General features: G+C 52.5%; 1 protein-coding gene across 4 annotated transcripts in view; it reads left to right on the top strand.

The window, feature by feature from the left end:
* DDX21 (DExD-box helicase 21) overlaps nucleotides 1-12,507 on the top strand; it is a 790,459-nt gene that overhangs the window by 753,462 nt on the left and 24,490 nt on the right. The gene's annotated exons all lie outside the window — the stretch shown is intronic.

Genomic DNA, 12,507 nt, shown 5'->3' with positions numbered 1-12,507 from the left:
CCTTGTGGATGATTGCCAGGCCCCCCTCCACCCCTTTTTTTTGGTTTTTCTGTTCGCTTGGACGCATTTCAAGTTGTCAGGCAGGCAGTTATTGAGGGTGATTTTTGTATTTGTTGTCTAGCCATGTTTCGGTTACAAATAGGATGTTGATACCTCTGTCACATAAGAGGTTGTATATTTCGGTTTCCTGTTTGGACATTGACCTTGCGTTAATCAAATTACAATAGATCTTTTTGATGTGGTTGTGTTTATTGGTTGCTCCTTGTTTTGGTTTGTAGTGTTGCTGTATTAAAGTAGATTGAATGAAGATCAGAGAAGGCTGCTTCGTCATTGAAGCGGTCCGCTAGATTGATAACATTGCTGTTCTATCGCGCCGCTTCTCTAGTGATGCCGATTGGTTGAAGATCAGCGATGGCTTCTTCATTGAATCGGTCTGTTAGGTTAATGGTTGGGTTGTTGGTTACCATGGCTTCGTCTTGTCTGTTATGTTCTGCGTATCAATGGTGCCCTTCTGTTCTTGTGATGTATGGGATAAGGGGGGGTTGGAGTCTTCCCACTCTTATTGGGTGCTCCCATCTTTTTCCCAGGTGTTTGCAGGGATTCTTTGCTTGTCTCGATGTCTGTGTCGTTGAGGTGTAGAGACTCAGTGGCTATGGCGAGGTATGGTGTAAGATATAAGGATATTTCTCTTACGTAGTTTGTTCTGATGATAGTGATGTTGGGGCGCAGTGTTTTCTGCATTTGAAGCCGCTTCTACTGGATTTGTGTATCCGTGTCCCTTGCTGCATGATCTTGCTCTTTCTCTGCATCAGGGCATTTTGGTTCTCGGTGCAGAAATAACAGGGCAAGTGGTCCTCTGTGATGTCTTGTGCTGGGACAGTATTTGTCCTCTAATCTTGCTATGCTTTGATGCTCTCTGGTGCCGTCTGTCCTTCCTGTCAGTGGCTTAGGTGTGTTTCCTATAGGTGCACTGTCGAGGGGTGGGGGGGGATACTGGGCATTCGGCTGTTGGCCGGTCTAGGACTCAGTTAAGGTAGGTAATGGTGGGTTCTCAAAGCTATTGGTGGTAGGATGGGTGGGACCTAGGTTTCACTGATATGAAAGAGAATGGCACGCAGTGCTTAATGCCTCAAATGGGGACCTGGACGGTGAAAGAGAGGCCTGTGTTTCAAACGGTCTTTGGTAGTAGTAGGTGTTAAGACGGATTTCTGAACTCTGTCCTGGTGGCGCAGAAGTTCAGAAGGCCAACCTAATTACTTGGAACAGGGTAACCTCTGGACAAGCCAGACCAATCAGGGTAGCGATCGCGGCAGTCAAGACTAGGTCTCAAGAGGGGTGAGGGTGACTGAAAGCCCGCAATGAGCACACAAAGCAAGGACACTTACAAACTACTCCAAACAGGTGTTATATTAAAAATATATACACATTTATTCCAAGGCCTTTAAAACAATGACCGTAGCGAGAAATCACAATACAACTCTAGTAAACCAACACATACCATACCAATACAATATATATACAAATACAAACAAGTCTCAAGAGTTAGATGCACGAAATGTGTAGCCCACCTAAAAGGGAAGGAAAACAGGCAGTGCGAAATAATGCTTAGACCCAGTCCGCCTTCAGAGACACCTAACTAAAAGGAAGTCCGAGCCCTACGAAGAGTGGAGCCTTGTGCTCAAAAGTACCTGCACACGCTGGTGCCAACGGGCAAAAGGGGGAGTCTCTTTGAGGGAATCAGGCAGTTCAGTTTAGTGCACAAATGAAGAACAGAGTTCCGCGACTCAAGCGCAGCCTCCACTGTGGGCAGAAGCAGAGCGCGAGTACAGAAAGGCGTGCTGTTTTGACACAGCGGGGAAAAGCTATGGGCTCCTGCAGGAGGGCGACCAGTTCCTAGCTATGCTACTCACCGGTCCCCGATGCAAGCAGACCCAGGCTTCTCCGCGTCAGTTTCAGTCGCTGGCAGGTTCAGGAGAGCAGGGGACGTCTCGTCGTCGTGTTGATTCTGCAGCAGCAGAGTTGAGTTAAAGATGTCCCAAATGAAGTGAACCCGCACAGTTTGTTACCACAGCAGGGCAACAGAGCGGCCGTGTGTTTCTCCAGCATGGGGTCTGGCATGGATTCACATGCTCATGAATATTCCCCGTCATCAGGCTGGGAATCCTCGGTAAAGAAAAAAACCAGTATCCGTTTCGTTTCTGATCTGTCTTTCGTAGTAGTAACCAATCACTGTTCTCTGCGTCATACTGACAACAGACAATGACTGCCCTCTACCTAAGCCCCGCCTCTGGCAGCCATCTTCAGATTTTTACCGCACGTTCAAGTGTTGGGATCCTCGTGCTATTGCTCTCGAGCGTTAGTGCTATTTTTTCAAGTTTTTTCTCAAAAACTTCGATTTTTTTTTCGGTCAAAAAGAGCCTCAAGCTCCACCGATTCTTCATCCGACCAACGGGGACCCGTGTCGGATTCGTCTACGCCCCTCAAGGGTGAAGATTTCGTCGAGCTATGCTTTTGGAGGACTCCAGAAGTTTCTCAGGCCCATCTCGGACATGGCCCAGGAGAAGGGAAGCTCGACGCCCGGAAAGCTGTTCAGGGTCTGCCCTGGATGCCAGCTTCAGAATGTCTTTAAGGAAGACGAACACTCCTTTTGTCCTTACTGCCTACATGAGGATAAGACGCACTTGGAGAAGGACTGTGCGTTTTGCGGCAATATGTCGGAGCGGACCATGAAGGACCGCCATCAACGTCTCGCCAACTGGCTGGAAGGGAAGAGCCCGTCAGGCGAGAAGAAGAGGAAGAAATCCGAGCGGTCTTCTAAGACCTTTGAGGACGCCCCGGCGACGGGGGTCCAACACAAGGCCAAGCACCGCGAGTCCGCTGGCACCGGGAGCGCCGAACGGTCTGGCTCTACGGGCGCCAGGCAGGGCGCATCCTCCCCGGCACCATCAACCACGAGCCAACGCTCTGGTTCGGGTAAGAGGAAGGCCGAGCACCCGGCAAAGCTCCTGGAGAGGCCCCAGTCGAGCTCGAAGGCCCCATCGGAGGGAGAGCGAGGCAGTGTCCCCCCACCCCCCAAGGAGAAGGCAGCGAGCGCACCAAAGGTGGTGAAATCCTTAATCCATCCGGCCAAGGCCTCTATCGAGACAGTCGCGGCGGCCCTGGCTCAGCCTGTGGAGGCTACACCAGTGGTGGCGACCTCGGGGCTCAGTCTCCCTGCCACCGCGGAGGGAGTCCTCTTTTATGCCCATCGACAGGACCCCCGTGAAACCTCCGACGGAGAAGAAAAAGGGGGGGCAGGAGGTCGTCGTGGATTCGGCCTCAACCTCTGAGGAAGAGCTGATCGAGGCCTTAAGCCACTGCGTTGGCGTGGAAGAAGACCAACCCGTTGGGAGGGATCCCGTCGGGAGGGATCCCGACGTAGGAGACGACGATATCGTCGAGGGTGCCGACGGGGCCCCTGACCGCCCGTCGGACTCCCCTCAGCCAGCGCCGCAAGACAAATCGGCGGCCATTTTGTTGGCTATACAGTCCTTATGCTCGGAGATAAGGACGAGACTGCCGTTACCACCAGCGGAGGAACCGCTCCCGACGGGGGACCCGGAGCCAGGCCCTTCTGGGAGCCCTCCCCCTAAGAGAAGGATTCACCCTCCACCTCCTTTTCAGCCATCGCGCCCTGTTCAGCCCTCCTCCCCGTCCACGACTCGTGGGGATGATACGGGGACTGACACGGACGACTAGGTTTACGACGAGGATCTGCCGTCATCACCTCCCACCCGGGCTTCCCCGCCCGACGAGATTGGATCGTTTCACTCCATGATCGCCAGGGCATCCGAGCTCTTCCAGCTCTGCCCGGAGGAGAAGGAGGAAGGCTTCCTTTATCAACGGCGCGAGGCCAAGAGGAAGACTGTCCTCTCCGTGCCTCTACTGGACGATATTTGGGATGAGGGCCTCGCCCTCCTCAAGAACCCATCCACGACACCGGCTAGAAGGGATCGGTACGAGAAGAAGTACCGGGTCCCGGACGCGGCCCCCTTGTGCCTCCGGGCATAGCCGACCCCGGACTCAGTCGTCTCCGCGGCGGCCAGGGGGGGGGGGGGGTGCGGCCTCCACGTCGACTTCCCCGCCGGTGGGCGAGGGAAAGAAATTGGATACGATGGGACACAGGGTCATCTCGTCTGCAGCGACGACTATTAAGGCGGCCAACGCTTTGGCTACAGGGAGCTGTGGTACAAACTGGCCCCCCTGCTGGACTTCCTACCAGACGACAAGAGGGCGGATGCCCTAGAGATCTTGCAGGAAGGTGAGGTGGCGTCGGACCACGCCATTACGATTGCGACGGACATCGCCGACACTGGATTTCGCCAGTTGGGCAACGGCGTGTGCCTTAGGCGGCGTGGATGGCTCAAGGCTACTGACTTCCGTCAAGACGTGCAGACCAGAGTCTTGGACATGCCGTTCGATGGAAACAACATGTTTGGGAAAACAGTGGACGATTCCCTTCAAGCCATCAAAGCAGACAGACGGCCCGGGCTCTTGGGGTTCTCCAGCAACGGCGGCCGCCCTTTCGGAGCGGCGGAGGCAAGGGTGCCTCCAAAGGTTCCGGCGGCGGATTTTCCACCTACCGTCAAGCGGCCCGTTCGTCGTCGCAGGAAGCTTACAGGGGACGAGGCAAGTCAGGCGGACCCCGGCGTCGTCGCCAAGGAGGTCAAGGCGGCAAAGCCTTGTCGAAGCAGGACTGAACCGGCCGTGGGGTCGGGCCCCCACCGAAGCACCCCGGTGGGAGGCCGGCTGGCGAGCTTCGTCAGCGTGTGGGAGTCCATCTCCACCGACCGTTGGGTGCTGAACTCCCTAGCCCAGGGTCACGCGCTTGAGTTTCAAAGAAGGTGCCCGCGCGTCCCCCCTGTGGCCAGGAAAGAACTTCACGTCCCTCAACTTCTCTTGGAGGTAAAGGCGATGCTCAGGAAGGGCGCCATCAAGCTCGTCCCAAGGAGGCTTCGGGGCTCCGGAGTTTACTGAAGATACTTCCTCGTGAAGAAGACTGGAGGATGGCGTCCCATCCTGGACCTACGACGACTGAACAAATTCATCAAGGCACAGAAGTTCCGGATGGTCACACTCCAACACGTCCTGGGTCAGCTGGAGGAGGGCGATTTCCTGTCGTCGTTGGATTTGGAGGATGCCTACTTCCATATTCCCATCCTAAAGGGACACCGAAAGTTTCTCAGGTTCGTGGTCCAAGGGCGTCCCTATCAGTTCAGAGCCCTTCCCTTCGGCAACCAGGGTGTTCACCAAGTGCTTCGCACCGGTGGCGGCGCAGCTGCGCCGAGAGGGGATCCACGTCTACCCCTACCTGGACGACTGGCTCATCCGAGCGAAGACGAAAGAGCTCGCCGTGGAGCACACGGCAAGGACCGTCCAACTTCTCACGGACCTGGGATTCTCCATAAACTACGCCAAGTCCCACCTGGTGCCCGCGCAAAACGCACTGTTTCTGGGAGCGAAGCTTGACAGTGTCGCTCCTGGCCTATCCGTTGGAGGAAAGGACGAGGGCCATTCTGGGCAAGGTGCAGCGGATGCTGGTTGCGGACGCGGCCAGAGTGAGGTCCATCAAGTCCCTCCTCGGAATGATGTCTTCTTGCATTTACCTCATCCCCCTGTGCAGGCTCCGGATGCGCCGGTTGCAGGAGTTCCTGGACGCGCGCTGGATCCAGACTACGGGCAGCTTCGAGGAGAGTATCACACTCGACGAGAGTTTCCGACGAGCGATCCGGTGGTGGGGCACCCGCGCGCATCTGACAGCGGGCATGGACTTCCAGACCCCCGGCCACCAGGAGACAGTGACCATGGATGCCTCCCTGGAAGGGTGGGGAGCACACACCGAAAATCTGCATGTGAGAGGCCTTTGGCTCCCGACGGAGAAGTCCCTCCATATCAACGTCCTGGAGCTCCGTGCAGTGTTTTGGGCCCTCAGGTCCTTCCGTCCCTCAAGGGCAAGGTGGTGAGGATCTTCACCGACAACACCACCACCATGTTCTACATCAGGAAACAGGGCGGAACCAGGTCCCCAGCCCTGTCCAGGGATGCGCAGGGTCTGTGGCATTGGGCCGTCGCCCAAGGGATGTTTCTGGTGCCGTTTCATCTGGCAGGGATAAAAAACACCATCGCCGACTCACTCAGCAGGGAGCTGCGCTCGTGCCACGAGTGGGAACTACGGCAGGATCTAGTGGACAGCCTCTTCCGACGGTGGGGCACACCCCTGATCGATCTGTTCGCGACGAACTCCCAAGTGCCGGAGGTTCGCCAGCAGGTTTCCCCAGCCGAGGAGCATGGGCGATGCTTTCTCGTTCCCCTGGGAGGGCCTGTTTCTATACGCGTTCCCTCCATTGCCATTGTTGATCCGGCTCATCAACCAGCTCAAGAGGTCACGGTGCAGGATGATCCTCGTCGCACCTGCGTGGCCGAGGCAGATAAGGTTCCCGGACCTTCTGGACTTGTCAGCATCCCCGTCAATCAAGCTGCCAGGGGACGCGGATCTTCTCTCCAGGGAAGGAGGCGCCATCCTCCATCACGACCCGAAGTCGCTGAACTTGCAGGCCTGGCTCCTGCAGCGCTAGAGTTTGGAGGATACGACATATCGGCCGACTGCAGAGAGGTTCTTGCAAAGGCCAGGGCGTCCTCAACTCTTAAATGCTACGGACATAAATGGAAGAGGGTCTCTGTCTGGTGCCACGCACAGAAGATTAACCCGCTACGGATTACGGCTCCCCAAGTACTCCCGTACCTACTGACGCTGGCCAAAGCTGGACTGGCGCACGCGTCCATCAAGATTCATCTTGCTGCGATCTCCCGATACACCAGAACCACGGGGCGGACGTCCTTGTGGTCTCATCGTCTGGTGAAAGAGTTCATGAAGGGACTGTTCAGATCGTTCCCGCCGGTGAAGGCTCCGGCCCCGGCGTGGGAGCTCAACGTGGTGCTGACCAAGCTCATGGGACCTCCGTTCGAGCCTCTGCACTCGGCCCCGTTGAAGTTTCTATCGTGGAAAACAGCTTTTCTTGTGGCCATCACCTCCGCACGACGAGTGGGAGAGATCCAGGCCCTTTCCTGCAAGGCCCCGTACTTGACTTTCCACGACACGAGGGTAGTGCTCAGGACGCACCCCTCCTTCATGCCCAAGGTGCCGTCGGACTTCCATCTCAACGAACCCTTGGTGTTGCCTGTGTTCTTCCCGTCGCCTTCGTCGCCGGCTGAGAGGACTTTGCACTCGCTGGATGTGGCTAGAGCGCTGAAGTTCTACGTAGACCGCACAAAGTGTTTTCGGAAGACGTCACAACTCTTTGTGAACTTTGGACCTGTCAATCAGGGGAAGGCTCTCTCGAAGGCTTCCATTTCCAGATGGCTCTCCGGCTGTATCATGTACTGTCATCGGTTGGCAAACCGACCGCTGCCTGGCCGTCCGAGAGCCCTTAATGTTGAGTTTATGTGATGCTTAATGTTGAGCCTTTGCCACCTCCCGTGGTTGTGCATGTGGGTACTGCTATGTATTCTTTATTCATGAGCATGTGAATCCATGCCAGACCCCATGCTGGAGAAGGAACAAGTTACTTACCTGTAACTGTTGTTCTCCAGCATGGGTCTGGCATGGATTCACATGCGAACCCTCCCGCCTACCCCTCTGCGGCTCTTCACTTGGTCATACTGCCACTTCACGTGCTTCCAAATCTGAAGATGGCTGCCAGAGGCGGTGCTTAGGTAGAGGGCAGTCATTGGCTGTGGTCAGTATGACGCAGAGACCAGTGATTGGTTATTACTACGAAAGACAGATCAGAAACGAAACTGATACTGGTTTTTTCTTTACCGAGGTTTCCCAGCCTGACGACGGGGAATATTCATGAGCATGTGAATCCATGCCAGACCCATGCTGGAGAACAACAGTTACAGGTAAGTAACTTGTTCCTTATTCAAGAAACCTTGTGTGTAAGTGTTATTTGAATACTTGTAACTGTGAATCTTTGTAACTCCCCTGCAGCTCACATTGACCCCTCTTGATATAAGCCTGTCTGCTCAGCCACACTACCAACCTTTGTAGTATAGACTTAAACCAAAGGTTGGTTTCCTATTACCAGGAGGTCCATGTGATTTTAGGGCACCCAAATGGTACTGCATACAATCTTGCCTAACACGAGTGAAACCTGCCTCTGGCTCCAGGGTGTCTGGTAGTGGCAGGAAGCGAGGGAGGTCCTGACACTCCCTGTGCTTAGTCTCCTAGGAGACGGAAATGCACTCTTGTGATTGGCCGGGTGGCTGTCTGGCAAGGACAGCCACCCTGCTGGGTGACTGACAGCTAGGCTTGAATGAATGGAAGAAACCTGCATAAAAGGCAGAGCGTTTTGGCTTGTAAGGCAGTCGACCACTGGACGAAGGAATGCGAAGAACTACTTGAAGAGAACGCCTGCTGCAACTCCTGGAACACTGGTTTGCCCCGTGAAGCCCTGCTGCTGTGCTGACACTCCAAATTCGTATCGACACAAGCCCCTGCAAGGACGACTTCTCCGTTGAGTTGGTGGGACCAATCAACTCCAAAGTTAGCCACCTGGACATCCTTTCGGAGCCGGTTGAAATTCCACTGCAGTTGCTGCTGGAACCGAATAGCCAGGGAGAGGAACACCAGATTGGTTGTGTTGCTTTTAAGCTGGCCAAGAGCTCCAGGACCATCCTCTGGACTCCAAGGAAGCAGGACTGACCGAGCCTGGGCACCTCAACAGAGTGCTTGACCCCAGTTGCAAGGAAAGCCCATCTCGACAGCCTGGAACCGCGTATTTGCTATTTGCGGTAGATGAGAGGAGCTGAAACACAGAAGTGCCACTTGTTTGAAGATCGCAGGTTGAGGTCGTGACCGTCCCATTGCAGTGCACATGTCCCCAGGCGTCCTCCCTCTTGTCCCCACGACTGAGGCCCAGGAACAGCAGAGCTGCACAGGAACTGAAGTCATCTGCTGCCCTTTTTCTTAAACCTAAAAGTACTGTACAGTCTAAGAACGTACCTCTTGTGTAACTGCACTTGTTCTCGGTTAGTGATACCTGTTGTGGTTCTCTGTAGAGTTGCTGATAGCTTCATTACTTCACAAGTCTAAACAGCTTGTGGCCCTGCTTTCAGTTCTTCTTTTCTACAAAGACTTCTAAAACATTGTGTAAGACTTTTACTTACCTGGAAGAAGTACTTCAGATCACCTAGACTTTTGCCCCTTGACTTTGGCCTAGCCTGGCTCCCTGAATGACTCTTCTGCCCTCTGACATTGTTGTGTCTTCCTTCCAGGAAGGGGGTTGAATTAACTTTGCATTGGGGGTTACCAAAAGTACTTACCTGCTTCAGAATATTTGTGTGATCTTCTGTTCTGATAATCTTTTGCTTTGCCAAACTCCTGAATCTGATTCTAAATGCCCACAGTAGTATTAATGTCCAGTGTCCTAGTTACGAAAGTCTCCTGAGGGTGTAGTAAGTGTGTGTTCCATCCCAAAAGGGTACTTAATGGTTTAGAAATATTAAGAGTGTGGATTTTGGAGTGTATTTGTGTTACTATTATATTGCCCCCTTCTGAAGAAGGCTTACTCTGACTGTTAAATTAATTGTTTAATCAAGAAACCTTGTGTGTAAGCGTTTATTTGAAAACTTGTCACTGTGAATCTAACTCCCCTATAGCTCGCATCGACCCCTCTTGTGATAATCCTGGCTGCTCAACAAGCTACCAACCTGTGTAGTGGAGACATATACCAAAGGTTGGGTACCTATTGCCGGGTGGTCAGGCTTGTTGTAGTGCACCCAAAGGGTACTGCATACAATTGTGTCTAATGGCTAGAAATCGCAATACTATCACAGTGTGGACCCTTCTAGATGTGAATGAAGTCGGTCTCAACTAATTCACCAGTGTGCAAAGCGGGCTAGCAATTAAAATACTATGACATTGTGTAGCAGGCTGGCAATTGGAATACTATGGCAGTGTGGAGCAGGCTAGCAATTACGATACTAACAGTGTGGAGCAGGTTGGCATTTGCACTACTATTACAGCGTGGACCCTTCTAGATGTGAATCAGATTAATATCAACAAATTCACTGGTGTATGACTCAGGCTAGCAACTACAATGCTATCGCTGTGTGGAGCATGCTGGCAATCACAGTACTATCTCAGTGTGGACCTCTGTTAGGGAGAATTCTCTGTTTAGGCTGAATTTCCTAACCTAGTGAGTCCCCCAGCAGCTTTGCTGGATTTTTGGGGTTTATTTTTTTTCTCCTGCCAAGAGTGAGACTCTCTTATCCTCACTCTTGGACATGACTTGAGTGTTTCTGTGACTTACTATGTGCTTATGGGCTATGGGGTATTTTTTCCCATAGGCTATCATTGGTTTTTTTGGATGTTACACAGCACCCTCAGTGCAGTAATACAGGGGTGTCATAGAGACCCCCAAACATAGACTCCACACCCTGGGACTGACTACTGTCTCCCTGGGTCTGTAAAGTCACCATTGACTTTACTAGTCTTAACTTAGGAACTTAACCAGTACAAACCATCATACTGTGGAAGTACTGGTAGGGGCAATTAGATTGCCCCTGGGTCCGTTGTCGAGGGGGTACTGTCCCGTCCCCCCTCGCCGAGTTTCTGGCTGGTGGCAGTGGATACCACGGAAATATTCCACCGGAATATTTCCCAATGAGATTTCCCATTGATTTTAATGCACCACTTTTTGGTGCAATGTTAAAGATACCGCCGGTTTAATTATTTAATATAAATTCACCGGTTGGGATTTTTTGCCAGAACTCGCCGCCAAAATGGCGTCTAGGTTCATTTCAGTAACCCTGAACCCGAGTCGAGCCTTTGTTCCACTTTTGGCGGGCTTCTGCACAGAAGCCCTCCAAAGTGGTGCCATTCTGTCTGGGTACCACAGGGAGTGTGGGAGGGGGTTTAGGCACCCTGGACTGAGTTGCCTTGCCAACTCATGTCGCACTCTGGTGTGATTGGCCCAGGTGGTGAGCCACCCCGCTCACCACTTAGCATGTTTGAGTGACAGCTAGGCTGTATGAATGGGGGTTTGCTGCATAAAAGCAGGGTTTTTGGGACTGGTTCTTCAGAAGTCGCCACAGGACCTAAGAAGCCGAAGAGGGAGAAGCCGAGCCGACCTGCCAAGACGACACCACCGGTGGAGCCCTGCGGAACCGTCTCACCACTTTTTCCGACGACAGAGAAGATCTCCCGCCGGAGAGCCTTCTTCAATTGACTGGTGGGGACAACAAGTTTCTGCCTCCTTTTCGCCGCCCTGAAGCATCTCGTGGCCGCCTTGCCTGTGCCAAGCACCCCGGCAACCGGTATACCACTTTTTACCTCAACCGCGAAAGAGTGGTAACATCCTTTTAACCGGAAAAACTCCACGGCTGGTTTCTTCCCTGGTAGTGCAACGACCTCGAGCTTTCCTCCACGACGAGATCGTCTCCTCCTCTGGACGACGCCGCGACTTGCACCCACTACCAGGAACAACTGCCACCGCTGGAGGATCCTTTCCATTTTAAAGGTACCGTGTTCCGCCCGGCTTCCCTTGCCACCGATTGTACGGGGTAGATTTAACCCTCGGCTCTCGACCCCGGGTAAGCCTGGGACACCCTAACTAAACTTTTCTTAACTGAGAAAACCCTTTTCGACTCACCTGTAAAGACTTGTGACATTGTGTGATCTTGGGCATCTTTCCGCCTGGCTTTCCCTAGAGTGGGCCTGGCAACCGAACTTCCTTGCTCCTCAATAGACTGCCTTGCTAAACTTACTGTGAAACTCTGAAAAGTGTTTTACCTTGCTGTTTTCATTATTTCTGCCTTTTCCCTCCCTTTTTAACTAATTTGTTGGAGTGCCATCTAACGTTAGGCGCTCACCTCTGTTTGGAAATAAGTGGTGTTAACCTAGACTTGTCCAACAAATATGTACATCCCTAGTTATAAGTAATAGTGACTGTGTTTTGACTTACTTACCTTTTCTGTGCTAGTGTAATTTATGAGTGTGTCTTTTAAATAAATAATTATATACTTTTACACCTAGCTCTGGTCAGTGTTTGCTTGAACTACTGTGCCTCTGTACCTATTATGTATGCTCTGTATACTGCCTAACTCTTCTTGAGGGAAGTCTGACTGCTCAGCCACAGCTACCAGGTAAATCTGGGTGGTACAGACTGCTACCAAGTGGGTTTACTGCCAAACACCTGTAGCCTTAAATCTTTTGCAGTGGTCCCAGAGGGAACTGCACAGGTTTCTGTCTAACAACCTCTCTAGGTGTGAATCAAGTTAATCAACAAATTCTCTAGTGTGTGATGTGGGTTATCAATTGCAATGCAGTGGTAGTGTGGAGCAGGCTAGCAATTACAATACTAACATGATGTGGACCCTTCTAAATGTGAGTCTAGTTAATCTCAGCAAATTCAATACTAACAGTGTGATGCAAGCTAGTAATTATAATACTAACAGTGTGGAGCA

This window comes from Ambystoma mexicanum, chromosome 8 (genome assembly GCF_040938575.1).
Source record: "Ambystoma mexicanum isolate Mex_15411 chromosome 8, UKY_AmexF1_1, whole genome shotgun sequence".
Lineage (NCBI taxonomy): Eukaryota > Metazoa > Chordata > Amphibia > Caudata > Ambystomatidae > Ambystoma > Ambystoma mexicanum.
The sequence above is the reverse complement of the archived record's forward strand: the minus strand, read 5'-3'. Positions and strand labels throughout refer to the sequence as shown.